Raw genomic sequence first — 11,805 nt, forward strand, 5'->3', positions numbered from 1 at the left:
CGTCTGCTATTGGATTTTGATGAATATCTCCGAACCGTTACGAGATGACTGAACGAACCCGTAACGGAATGCGGCGTTCTTTTTGGATCGTTTCTATTTCCGACATTAGTACTACGAGGTACAATTTCCAGACAGACGAGGAGTACTGTATGGTCGGTCCAACGAATTTTTTTTAGTTACCTCTATTTTTAATGTGTCATGTTTCCTTAAGGTATCTCCAAAAAATCTTACTCAGGCATCCTTTTTGTTCATAAAACTAGTTTTATGCGGTTGTTCTACTACAGGTCAAAAACAATAATAATGCAGCGTGCATGTTATTTTATTTGCAGCCACAACAATAATTTTGCCATATAGCCCGTTGTGAATAATTTTACACTAAAACGTGATAATATGACTGAAACCGGCAATAAATACATCCATTTAAAGGATTTTATTTTAAATTCCAGATTGTAATAAAATATTCAAGAATTTTCATTAATGCACTAACAAAATAAATTATTCACTTTAGAGAAATAGTGAAGTTACATGAAATTCATTGTTTAATCTGCTATAACGTTTCAAAACCCATACATGGTGACTCCGAAAATTAAGAAGAAAATTTTATAATAAAATAGTGGTTTTGGTCTAATTTCTTCGTTATAGCGTTATCTTATAGTGTAGGTTATAAAACGGGGGTCGCGCTTTACAGGACAGGGGCGAAAAAAATGAATACTCCATCCGTATCTAATACGGGACAATCCAGAGAATTAATTTCCTGTCGCAATTTTGTGATTCGAACTACATTCGGCTCACCATCGATTTTTGGACTGCAGTAAGCTACTTTTTGTTTGTAGAATAAAGCAGATCGCACTTCATCCGCCGAATTATGAGGGGCTTAGAGGTAACAGCAATATAGGATTTCCAGTGAAACGCGTCCTATCTCAAGCAGCCGAATCCAGCACGCGTGTTGTCCAAACGTACAATAATTGTGTGCCCGTAAATTAATCACTGAAAAGGAGCGTAACGCCAAAGACGTTGAAACTAGTGCAAGATCTTGTCACAGATGGTCTACCGTTTCTTCCAGCGGTGCTGAACTACGTGGCCCACTGACCGAGGCACTGTCTCGCACTTGGGCGTCTCCACCTAGCACTCAGTATTTGTTTAGTCTAAGTCAACTAAGAAGACTTAGTCATTTAAAGTGACGTAGAGAAATAAGTGATATTTGAATTGGGAAAACACTCGACAAGAGATACAGGGTGTGCCTGTCAGATTGTACAATAAATGTGCGAGTCCCGTTCTAGCGTAAGTTTAGCGTAAGTCGCTGGATTAATGGAATGTGCCACATGACAGGTAAAGTATTCCGACAGGAACTGAAAATATTACATCAAGAGCACCTAGACTGAACGTTACCAAGCTGATGCTCCAGTATTCCCACTCCTGTGTAACGTCTGTCTGATCGTAATACTGGCCGTTTTACACGAAATAGGATCAGATAGACGGCGTAGCAATGGGTAGCCCGTTGGCTCCAGCTGTTGCAAACGTCTTCATGGAGAATTCTGGGGATATTGCCATAGATACTGCGCCATTGAAGCCGAAGTGTTTCTTTCGGTACGTTGACGACACGTTCGTTATTTGGCCACACGGACGCGAGAAACTAGATGAGTTTTTGAATCACCTTAATGGCATAAACAGTAATATCCAGTTCAGCATGGAGGTGGAAAACAGATAATGCATTGCAGTTCCTCGACGTCCTTGTCCACCGCAAACGAAATGGGTGCCTTGGCCACAGCGTATACAGAAAATCCACCCACACAGACCTGTACCTGCACGCCACCAGCCATCATCATCCAGCACAGAAGCGCACAGTATTACAAACATTGGTGCATCGTGCAAGAGTAATATCAGACGACGATAACCTGCCCCATGAACAAAGCCACCTACGCAAGGTTTTCAGGACTAAGTGAAAGAAGTGATTTCTGGGAAATATCAGAATAAGTCCATCGACGAAGAACAGGAAAAGAAACTTGTTTTGCTGCCGTTCTGTGGCTCTGTGTCGGGCAAGATAAGCCGCCTGTTGAAAAGACACAAGATCAAATCAATCTTCAGGCCTCCAACGAAAATCCGTCAGTTACTGAGACCAGCTAAAGACGCAGTAGGTCTCAGAACACCAGGAGTCTACGAAATACCTTGAGAGTGCGGACAGAAGTATATCGGACAAACAGTGCGCAATGTGGAACAATGCAGGAAAGAACATGAGAGGTATTATTTCCTACGCTATCCAGAGAAATCTGCTTTAGCTGAGAATGCCTTAGAAAACGGTCACCACATAAAATTTGACGATACCTCTGTCGTGGCTCGTACTAACGGCTTCTGGGAAAGCTTAATAAAGGAAGCTATTGAAATAAAAATTACCGCAAACACGGTGGCTTACGACTCAGCGCTGCGTGGGATCCAGCGGAAGCGCGGTTGAAGAGGGCACATCGAACGCCGACTCAAAATATGCCCAAACATGGCAATGTCACAGGCACCAGTGACGTCACAGACGGCAGCTAGCGTATATAAGGGCTCACCAATAGCCCACTGGCAGTCATAACACTTGACAATGGCCGAGGAGTTGGTTCAAATGTCTCTGAGCACTATGGGACTTCTTCTGAGGTCATCAGTCCCCTAGAACTTAGAACTACTTAAACCTAACTAACCTAGGGACATCACACACATCCATACCCGAGTTTAGGATTTGAACCTGCGACCGTAGCGGTCGCGCGGTTCCAGACTGTAGCGCCTAGAACCGCTCGGCCACTCCGGCCGGCGGCCAAGGAGCGCTTGGCCGAAAGCTCGTGTAGTTTTAAGCAATTGACGCCGTTGGAAAAGCGAGAACATTTTATTCAATTATTGACTATTCTTCGTCGGTCTGAAACATCACAGAAATACTTCTGACGCCGTGCCGGCCTAGCACTCCTGTGAAAGAACATGGCGGAGCTATGGCTTAGCCTAGAGGATTGTTTCCAAAATGTATTCGTCCTCTGAAAGTACGAAAGAGCTCTGGTAGATAAGTTGGAGGACGAGTCGTGGATCGTACCCGAATAGATCAGATGGTGAGAACACTGGACGCGAAATGTAAGGTGCTAGGTTCGAGTTCAAGTCAGGCACATAATTTAACCTGCGAAGGTGTTTCACAAGCAGTGAAAACTGCTTTTCAGTGTAAAAATGCTCTTTATTAACGATATTAATTCTTTGATCAGGCTAGATAAGATACTTCTGAAATAAAATACACTGATGTTGTAAAGCAGGCTAACCTCCTGCCAACTATGAAGCAAATATGATAGATGCAGTATAGATAATTCACGCAGAGGCTATCTGTCTTTTCTAGCGTTTACCGTCGTCCGTGGTCGCTGTCTTCATGATTTGCCAATTTCATTTTATTTTGTGGCCGGATACCTTCCTGTCGCCACGCTGGAGACTTAACCGCAGAGAGGGAAATTGTAAGCGTTTCCTGTCCGTGAAAAGTGTAAACTTAGCTCTGTGTGTTTCGTATTTTAACTATTTGAGTATGTTGTTGTTTGACGCTAGCTCAGTATTTGCCTCAACGAGAGTGGAAAATCGCCTGAAAACAGTCAGACCGGGTGGCCCAGCGCACATATCACGGTATGTTAAGCTACACTTGCAGGGCATACTGACGCACAGCGACGTTAACAAACTGCGTAGACTGTCTAATTCACAGATATTAAAATAATTGATCTTGGGATACAAAATCAACTGAAACTGCTCATCAGGGTAAGCGTGACTGGATCTGACGGAATAATTGCACGATTCTACATAGAATATGCAAAATAACTAGCTTCTTTTCTAACAGCAGTGTTCTGTACGTCGCTAGTGGAGCGAAACGCTCCCAGCGACTGGTAAAATGTGCATGTCGTCAGTCTGAGACCAGTAACAGGTCTGATTCTTAGGAAAAATAGAGGAGATGCAAAGAATAGCGTCACGTACCGTCACAAGTTCACTTAGTAAGCCAGGAAGCTTCACGGAAATGTTCGCCCAACTCGAGAGGCATTATGTTTTGTGGTACTATTTACTGTAAACATGTTGACTGCGTACCTTACTTGAGCAGTCAACCAATATATTGTTTCCTCCTACGTACATCTCGCGAGTAGATTGTGAAGGTAAAATTAGAGAGATTCAAGTTCACACACAAGGCTTGCCAAAAATCATCCTCACGCTCTATTCGCGCCTGGAAGGCGAAAGGAGAATTGACAGTGAAACACAAAGTACTCTCCGCTCCACACCATAAGGTGGCTTGCAGTGTTAGGTATAGATGCAGATGTAGATGAGCCTGAGAACTGCTTGTTCCTAATAAATGTTTACTTTTATTTTTATTTATTTTTATTTTTTTATTTTGGTCAACAGTCTTACGACTGGTTTGATGGGACCCGCCACGAATTCCTCTACTGCGCGAACTTTCTGATGTCAGAGTAGCACTTGCAACCTGCGTCCTCAATTATATGCTGGATGTATTCCAATCTCTGTCTTCCTCTACAGTTTCTGCCCTCTACAGCTCCCTCTAGTACCATGGAAGTCATTTCGTCAAGTCTTAACAGATGTCCTGTCATCCTGTCCTTTCTCCTGATCAGTGTTCCCCACATATTCCTTTCTTCTCCGATTCTGCGCAGAACCTCCTCATTCCTTACCTTATCAGTCCACCTAATTTTCAACATTCGTCTGTAGCACCACATCTCAAATGCTTCGATTCTCTTCTGTTCCGGGTTTCCCACAGTCCATGATTCACTACCATACAATGCTGTACTCCACACGTACATTCTCAGAAATTTCTTCCTCAAATTAGGACCGATATTTGATATTAGTTGACTTCTCTTGGCCAGGAATGCCCTTTTTGCCATTTCTAGTCTTCTTTTGATGTTCTCCTTGCTCCGTCCGTCATTGCTTATTTTACTGCCTAAGTAACACAATTCCTTAACTTCATCTAATTCGTGACCATCACTCCTGATGTTAAATTTCTCGCTCTTCTCATTTCTACTACTTCTCATTACCTTCGTCTTTCGTCAATTTACTCTCAATCCATACTCTGTATCCATTAGACTGTTCATTCCGTCCATCAGATCATGTAATTCTTCTTCACTTTGACTCAGGATAGCAATGTCATAAGCGAATCGTATCACTGATATCCTTTCACCTTGAATTTTAATTCCACATCTGAACCTTTCTTGCCGGCTGTGGTGGCCGAGCGGTTCTAGGCGCTACAGTCTGGAACCGCGACCGCTATGGTCGCAGGTGTGGTGTCACCGCCAGACACCACATTTGCTAGGTGGTAGCCTTTAAATCGGCCGCGGTCCGTTAGTATACGTCGGACCCGCGTGTCGCCACTATCAGTGATTGCAGACCGAGCGCCGCCACACGACAGGTCTAGAGAGACTGCCTAGCACTCGCCCCAGTTGTACAGCCGACTTTGCTAGCGATAGTTCACTGACAAATTACGCTCTCATTTGCCGAGACGATAGTTAGCATAGCTTTCAGCTACGTCATTTGCTACGACCTAGCAAGGCGCCATTATCAAATGCTATTTATCTTGTGATGCATGTACCGTCAGACCGATGTTCGCCAATTATGGATTAAAGTTAAGTATTCCAGAAGCTACGTACTATTTTTGCTACTATAAAGACCTTGTCCTGTTCCAGACCTCACACCATCCTGCGTGAGCTTAAACGCGTGCCCTTTCGGCTTCCTTATAGTGGGTTGGCTGTCTTGCCAATCCACAACAGCAGGTTCGAATCTTGGTTTGGGCATGGATTTGTGTGATGTCCTTAGGTTAGTTAGGTTTACGTAGTTCTAAGTTCTAGGGGACTGATGACTTCAGAAGTTAAGTCCTATAGTGCTCCGAGCCATTTCAACCATTTGAACCTTTCTTTTATTTCCATCATTGCTTCCTCGATGTACAGCTTGAACAGTCTGTCTCACACCCTATTTAAAACGAGCACTTCGTTCTTGACCACTTTTATTATTCCCTCATGGCTGTTCCGTCTCTCTCGATATGTAACCCCCACTTTTTTTCAGAATTTCGAATATCTTGCATCATTTTACATTGTCGCACACTTTTTCCAGATCGACAAATCCTATGAATGTGTCTTGATTTTTCTTTAGTCTTGCTTCAGTTATTAACCGCAATGTCAAAACTGTCTCTCTCTCATGCATTTGTTGTTGTTGTTGTGGTCTTCAGTCCTGAGACTGGCTTGATGCAGCTCTCCATGCTGCTCTATCCTGTGCAAGCTTCTTCATCTCCCAGTACGTACTGCAACCTACATCCTTCTGAATTTCCTTAGTGTATTCATCTCTTGGTCTCCCTCTACGATTTTTACCCTCCACGCTGCCATCCAATACTAAACTGGTGATCCCTCGATGTCTCAGAACATGTCCTACCAACCGATCCCTTCTTCTAGTCAAGTTGTGCCACAAACTCCTCTTCTCCCCAATTCTATTCAATACCTCCTCATTAGTTATGTAATCTACCCATCTAATCCTCAGCATCCCTCTATAGCACCACATTTCGAAAGCTTCTATTCTCTTCTTGTCTAAGCTATTTATCGTCCACGTTTCACTTCCATACATGGCTACGCTCCATACAAATACTTTGAGAAACGACTTCCTGACGCTTAAATCTATACTCGATGTTAACAAATTTTTCTTCTTAAGAAACGCTTTCCTTGCCATTGCCAGTCTACATTTTATATCCTCTCTACTTCGACCATCATCAGTTATTTTGCTCCCCAAATAGCAAAACTCCTTTACTACTTTAAGTGGGTCATTTGCTAATCTAATTCCCTCAGCATCACCCGACTTAATTCGACTACATTCCATTATCTTCGTTTTGCTTTTGTTGATGTTCATCTTATACCCTCCTTTCAAGACACTGTCCATTCCGTTCAACTGCCCTTCCAAGTCCTTTGCTGTCTCTGACAGAATTACAATGTCATCGGCGAATCTAAAAGTTTTTATGTCTTCTCCATGGATTTTAATACCTGCTCCGAACTTTTCTTTTGCTTCCTTTATTGCTTGCTCAATATACAGATTGAATAACATCGGGGATAGGCTACAACCCTGTCTCGCTCCCTTCCCAACCACTGCTTCCCTTTCATACCCCTCGTCTCTTATAATTGCCATCTGGTTTCTGTACAAATTGTAAATAGCCTCTCGCCCGTGCATTTACCTTTCCTAAAGCAAAAGTGAGCGTCATCTAGCGCATCCTTCATTTTCTGTTCCACTCTTCTGTATGGTACTAATGAAATATTTGTACTTGCTTTATTTGAAGAAATTATATTGCTTAAACAGTCACCTAGAACTAAAGGCATAATGAATAAAGTACTACGTCACACGCAGGATTTATATTTAGGAAATCTACGAAGACAGTGGGAAAGGACAAATAGATATTGATATTATGAAAGACTGGAGAAGGAGCAACAACTTATTTGGAAACTACAGTCTGGGAAAGACCAATGAAAGAGGAGAAAAACTGATAGCCTTCTGTGAACGATTTGGTCTCTCAGTTGCTAATACTTGGTTTAAGCATCATCAACGAAGATTACACACATGGAAAGATCCAGGTAATTTTTATAGCTATCAAAAAGACATTGGTATAACCGATCAGAGATTTATGCACACCATTAAGATAACAAAAACCTTTTCAAATGGAAGTGATGATACATATCATAATTTAATCGTAGCAGATATTAGAAAAGAATACGGATAAGCTAATACGATTTTACGGAATTGAAGATTGATTAAAAAAGTGTAGTCTCACTGCGTCGAAAATAAGTTGGAACACGTGTGGAGAAATATAGAACTCCCTGAAGAATAGAATACCATTAGAAATACGATGCTGGAAGGATTAGAGGCAGAAGCTGGCAAGGTGAAAAGAACAAAAAATATGAAAGAGTGGATAACAGAAAGTGTGTTGGATGAAATGAATGAGTGCAGGAAATGGAGAAATGACAATCTGGAATGATGCAGAAGACAGATCATAACAGTCAACAGAGACTAAGAAGGATAGAGGGGCTTGGATGAGGAAACAATGTGAGGAAACAGAAGAATTGGAAAATACAGGAAAAACGAGAAATGTACAAAACAGCAAAATCCTTAAAAGGAGTAGAAGTAAGTAAAATAAGCAAAAAAGGAATGTTAAATAAAGATGAGAAGAACAAAGTTTGTATAGAAGAGAGCACAGGCTGATACCATCACATAGGCTTTGGCGGTACATATACTAAAATTGGAACGATACAGAGAAGATTAGCATGGCCCCTACTGGAAGCAGTTAATTCCATAAATTATCTGGGAGTACGCATTAGGAGTGATTTAAAATGGAATGATCATATAAAGTTGATCGTCGGTAAAGCAGATGCCAGATTGAGATTCATTGGAAGAATCCTAAGAAAATGCAATCCGAAAACAAAGGAAGTAGGTTACAGTACGCTTGTTCGCCCACTGCCTGAATGCTGCTAAGCAGTGTGGGATCCGTACCAGACAGGGTTGATAGAAGAGATAGAGAAGATCCAACGGAGAGCATCGCGCTTTGTTACAGGATAATTTAGTAATCGCGAAAGCGTTACGGAGATGATAGATAAACTCCAGTGGAAGACTCTGCAGGAGAGACGCTCAGTAGCTCGGTTCGGGCTTTTGTTGAAGTTTCGAGAACATATCTTCACCGAGGAGTCAAGCAGTATATTGTTCCCTCCTACGTATATCTCGCGAAGAGACCATGAGGATAAAATCAGAGAGGTTAGAGCCAACACAAAGGCATACCGACGATACTTCTTTCCACGAACAATACGAGACTGGAATAGAAGGGAGAACCGATAGAGGTACTCAAGGTACCCTCCGCCACACACCGTCAGGTAGCTTGCGGAGTATGGATGTAGATGCAGATGTAGAAGATGACTGAGGTCCGAAGATATTGAGATGTGAATTGGAAAACTCAATTCAGGAACTCTGCGATAAGAAAACATTGGATTGTGAAAGAATAGGATCTGAGACAATAAAAATCTTAGTTCAAAATTCAATGGCCATATTGTATGAGGTAGTAAAATGAAATTGTGACTAGTCTCATTACCTAAAAAGTGCTACACAAAAGACTATAGGACAATTAGTTTTATCAATCTTTCAAACGTTGTAAAAAGAGTTACGCTAAGAAGAACTGAAAAAAAATTTCAGAAAAATACAGCGGAAGACCAGTTCAGTTCAGAAAGCGTAAAGGAACTTCATGTTCAGAAAGAACAAAAGAACAAGAGATGCTATTAGTTGTCCAATGATGATTGAGAAAGAATGACAGGAACGAACAAAGAGGTGTATATTTGTTTTATCGATTGGGAAAAGGATTCCGATGGTGTGAATTGGAGAATGCTGCTGAGAATTTTGAAATACACCGGTCTAGACTGCAGTGATAGAAGTCTAACAAAGTATGTGTATACCCAGCAAAATGTAACAGAGTAGTGACTGAAGAGACGGGAAAGCTGAGCACGGGAAGGGTTGTAAGGTAATGATGCTCAATGTCACCGAAGCTGTTCAGCATATATAGAGAAGAACTGATAGGTACCGCCATAGAGGATGCAAGAGGCATTGCAATTGGAGTAGAAACACTATAAAATACATGGATGACCAACCAGTGTGGGAGGCAACAGAATAGAAGCTAGGGAACACGTTTAAGAGCATTTCAAGAAGAGATGGGGAGTATGCAATGAACATAAATGTAGGTAAAAGAAAAGTGATGAGGATAAAAAACAGGAAGAAAACTCCAGTTAATATATTCCTAGACGGGAAAACGCAAATCCCAAAACAAGTCAAATTCTTTCCGTACGTCGGAAGCTTAATTTCATGGAATAGAAACTGTACGGAAAAAATAACGGGACAATATCTGTGACAAAGAGAGCATTTGGAAAGGTGAGCCAGTTACTGTCATCTAGACGAATTCCAATGGAGCTGTGGAAAAGATCTTCTAAGTGTTATGTCTGGAATGTAGTGATATACGGTAGTAAACCATGTACAGTCGGAAAGAAAGAAGAAAAACATTCAGGAAGTTTAGTAATGTCACTAAGGAGAAGAAAGATTAAGGCGAAGTGGACTGACAGACTTAAGAATGAAGAACAATTAAAAAAAATGGAGGAGGAAAGAAAATTTTTGGCTGCGACATACAGTCCGTATGACTTGTCTGCAACAAACAATTATTGATTGAATAATGAAAGGAATGAGGGAAGGAGATAGCCAGGGAATTGGAATGATGGTTGACATTAGAAGAGGACGAAAATGTAAACAGATGAAGAAAGATGCTTAGAATAGAACACCATGGAGAGCCTCCAATTGAAACATGTCATAAGACAGATACACTAAACGAAAGAATACTATATGTCTTATGAATTACAATATACAAACTAATCTCCACGTTTAAAGATACGTGTGTGAGGTCAATATGGCGTAGCTCCAATCAGATGCAGTTCGGTCGCGCTTCACGCCTGTACTGTGGCCTCTCGCACATCCTCACAGATGACCTGGAGGCAACGAAGCACGTTCCATAGTGACCCACGCTGTGCTCATAGGCACAGACAGACGTCACGGGGCCCATGTATTTTGCAGGTCGGCGGCCAAATCGAACCTCTACTACGCTGACTGCCGGAATTATCGATTGCTGCCCTGTCCGAGGTCGAGGCGAGTCGGCTTGTCAGTGGGGCACGCTTTGCGAAGGTACATTGACGGCACTAAATTATAGTTCACCTGAAATGTGCGGCTTTACTAGTTTGGTCCTACAGTACCTATTCCTAAGCGCTATTCTAAACGTCAGTTGCCAATTAACTACAAAGTGAACATATAATAGGTACAGAATCAACAGTCTTGTAATTTTTTTCATTACAGCGGTCTTCTTAACCGTTTGAGGTAGCCCGCCACGACTTCTGTGTCCATCTTCCTAAATTACCACCACCACCCAACGAATTCAATTATGTGTTGGCAATATTACAATTTCTGTCTTGAATTACGGTGCAACAGGCACTGCGCTGAAAATACATGAAATGTAATGGAATACATAGTACTTATTCGCCATTGCGAATATGAACAACCATCAGCTTTATAATGGAATGACGACAGTGAACGTTTGTGTCGGACTGGGACTCGAAACCTGATTTTCCGTAACACCAGCGGTTAAGAAACCATTAGCCTATCCAAGCACAACACACGGTCGGACCCAAACTTCAATATCTCGTCAGTCGTAATTCGGAATAACACAGGCACTGCATTGTATTTATCCGCCGACACAGGGCAATCGACTTTCAATGTTTCACCCATACGAGAACATATATAACGAATACACGAGTACAGGCTGTAGACACATGGCTGACAACTTATGGGAGTTTGAGGGTGCTTGTTAATCATGCTGGGATAGTCTCACGGTAAGGAGATAGCTCGCGAGAAGTCTAGGTTTAAATCCCGCTCCGGCACGAATTTTCATCGTCGTCATTCCATTATACAGCTGATGGTTGTTCATATTCCCAATTGCGAATACATTTCACGTATGTCATTCCTTAAAGTCTTGTTTCTTCTATTATCCTGTCCCTTAGTCTTGTCAGTGTTTCCCAAATATTTCATTCGTCTTTTGACATTACTATGCCTGCTAAACTCGTACTATATGGTTAGCATGCGCTACTAGCTTGTCTGAGACTGTGGAACGTTCGGTATGCTGCAACCTTCTCTCGGCGCTGGAGCATGGTCGAGTCGCAGTAGTGTTCTTCCAGGACGTAACGATTGAGCATGCGAGTAGGTAGACATCTGGAACAAAAA

The 11,805-nt window shown here is 42.0% G+C and overlaps 1 pseudogene; it reads left to right on the forward strand.

The window, feature by feature from the left end:
• Positions 1-8,223: 8,223 nt before the first annotated feature.
• Positions 8,224-8,315, forward strand: LOC124721785 (annotated as a pseudogene).
• Positions 8,316-11,805: the final 3,490 nt, after the last annotated feature.

The sequence above is a fragment of the Schistocerca piceifrons genome, chromosome 1 (assembly GCF_021461385.2).
Source record: "Schistocerca piceifrons isolate TAMUIC-IGC-003096 chromosome 1, iqSchPice1.1, whole genome shotgun sequence".
Lineage (NCBI taxonomy): Eukaryota > Metazoa > Arthropoda > Insecta > Orthoptera > Acrididae > Schistocerca > Schistocerca piceifrons.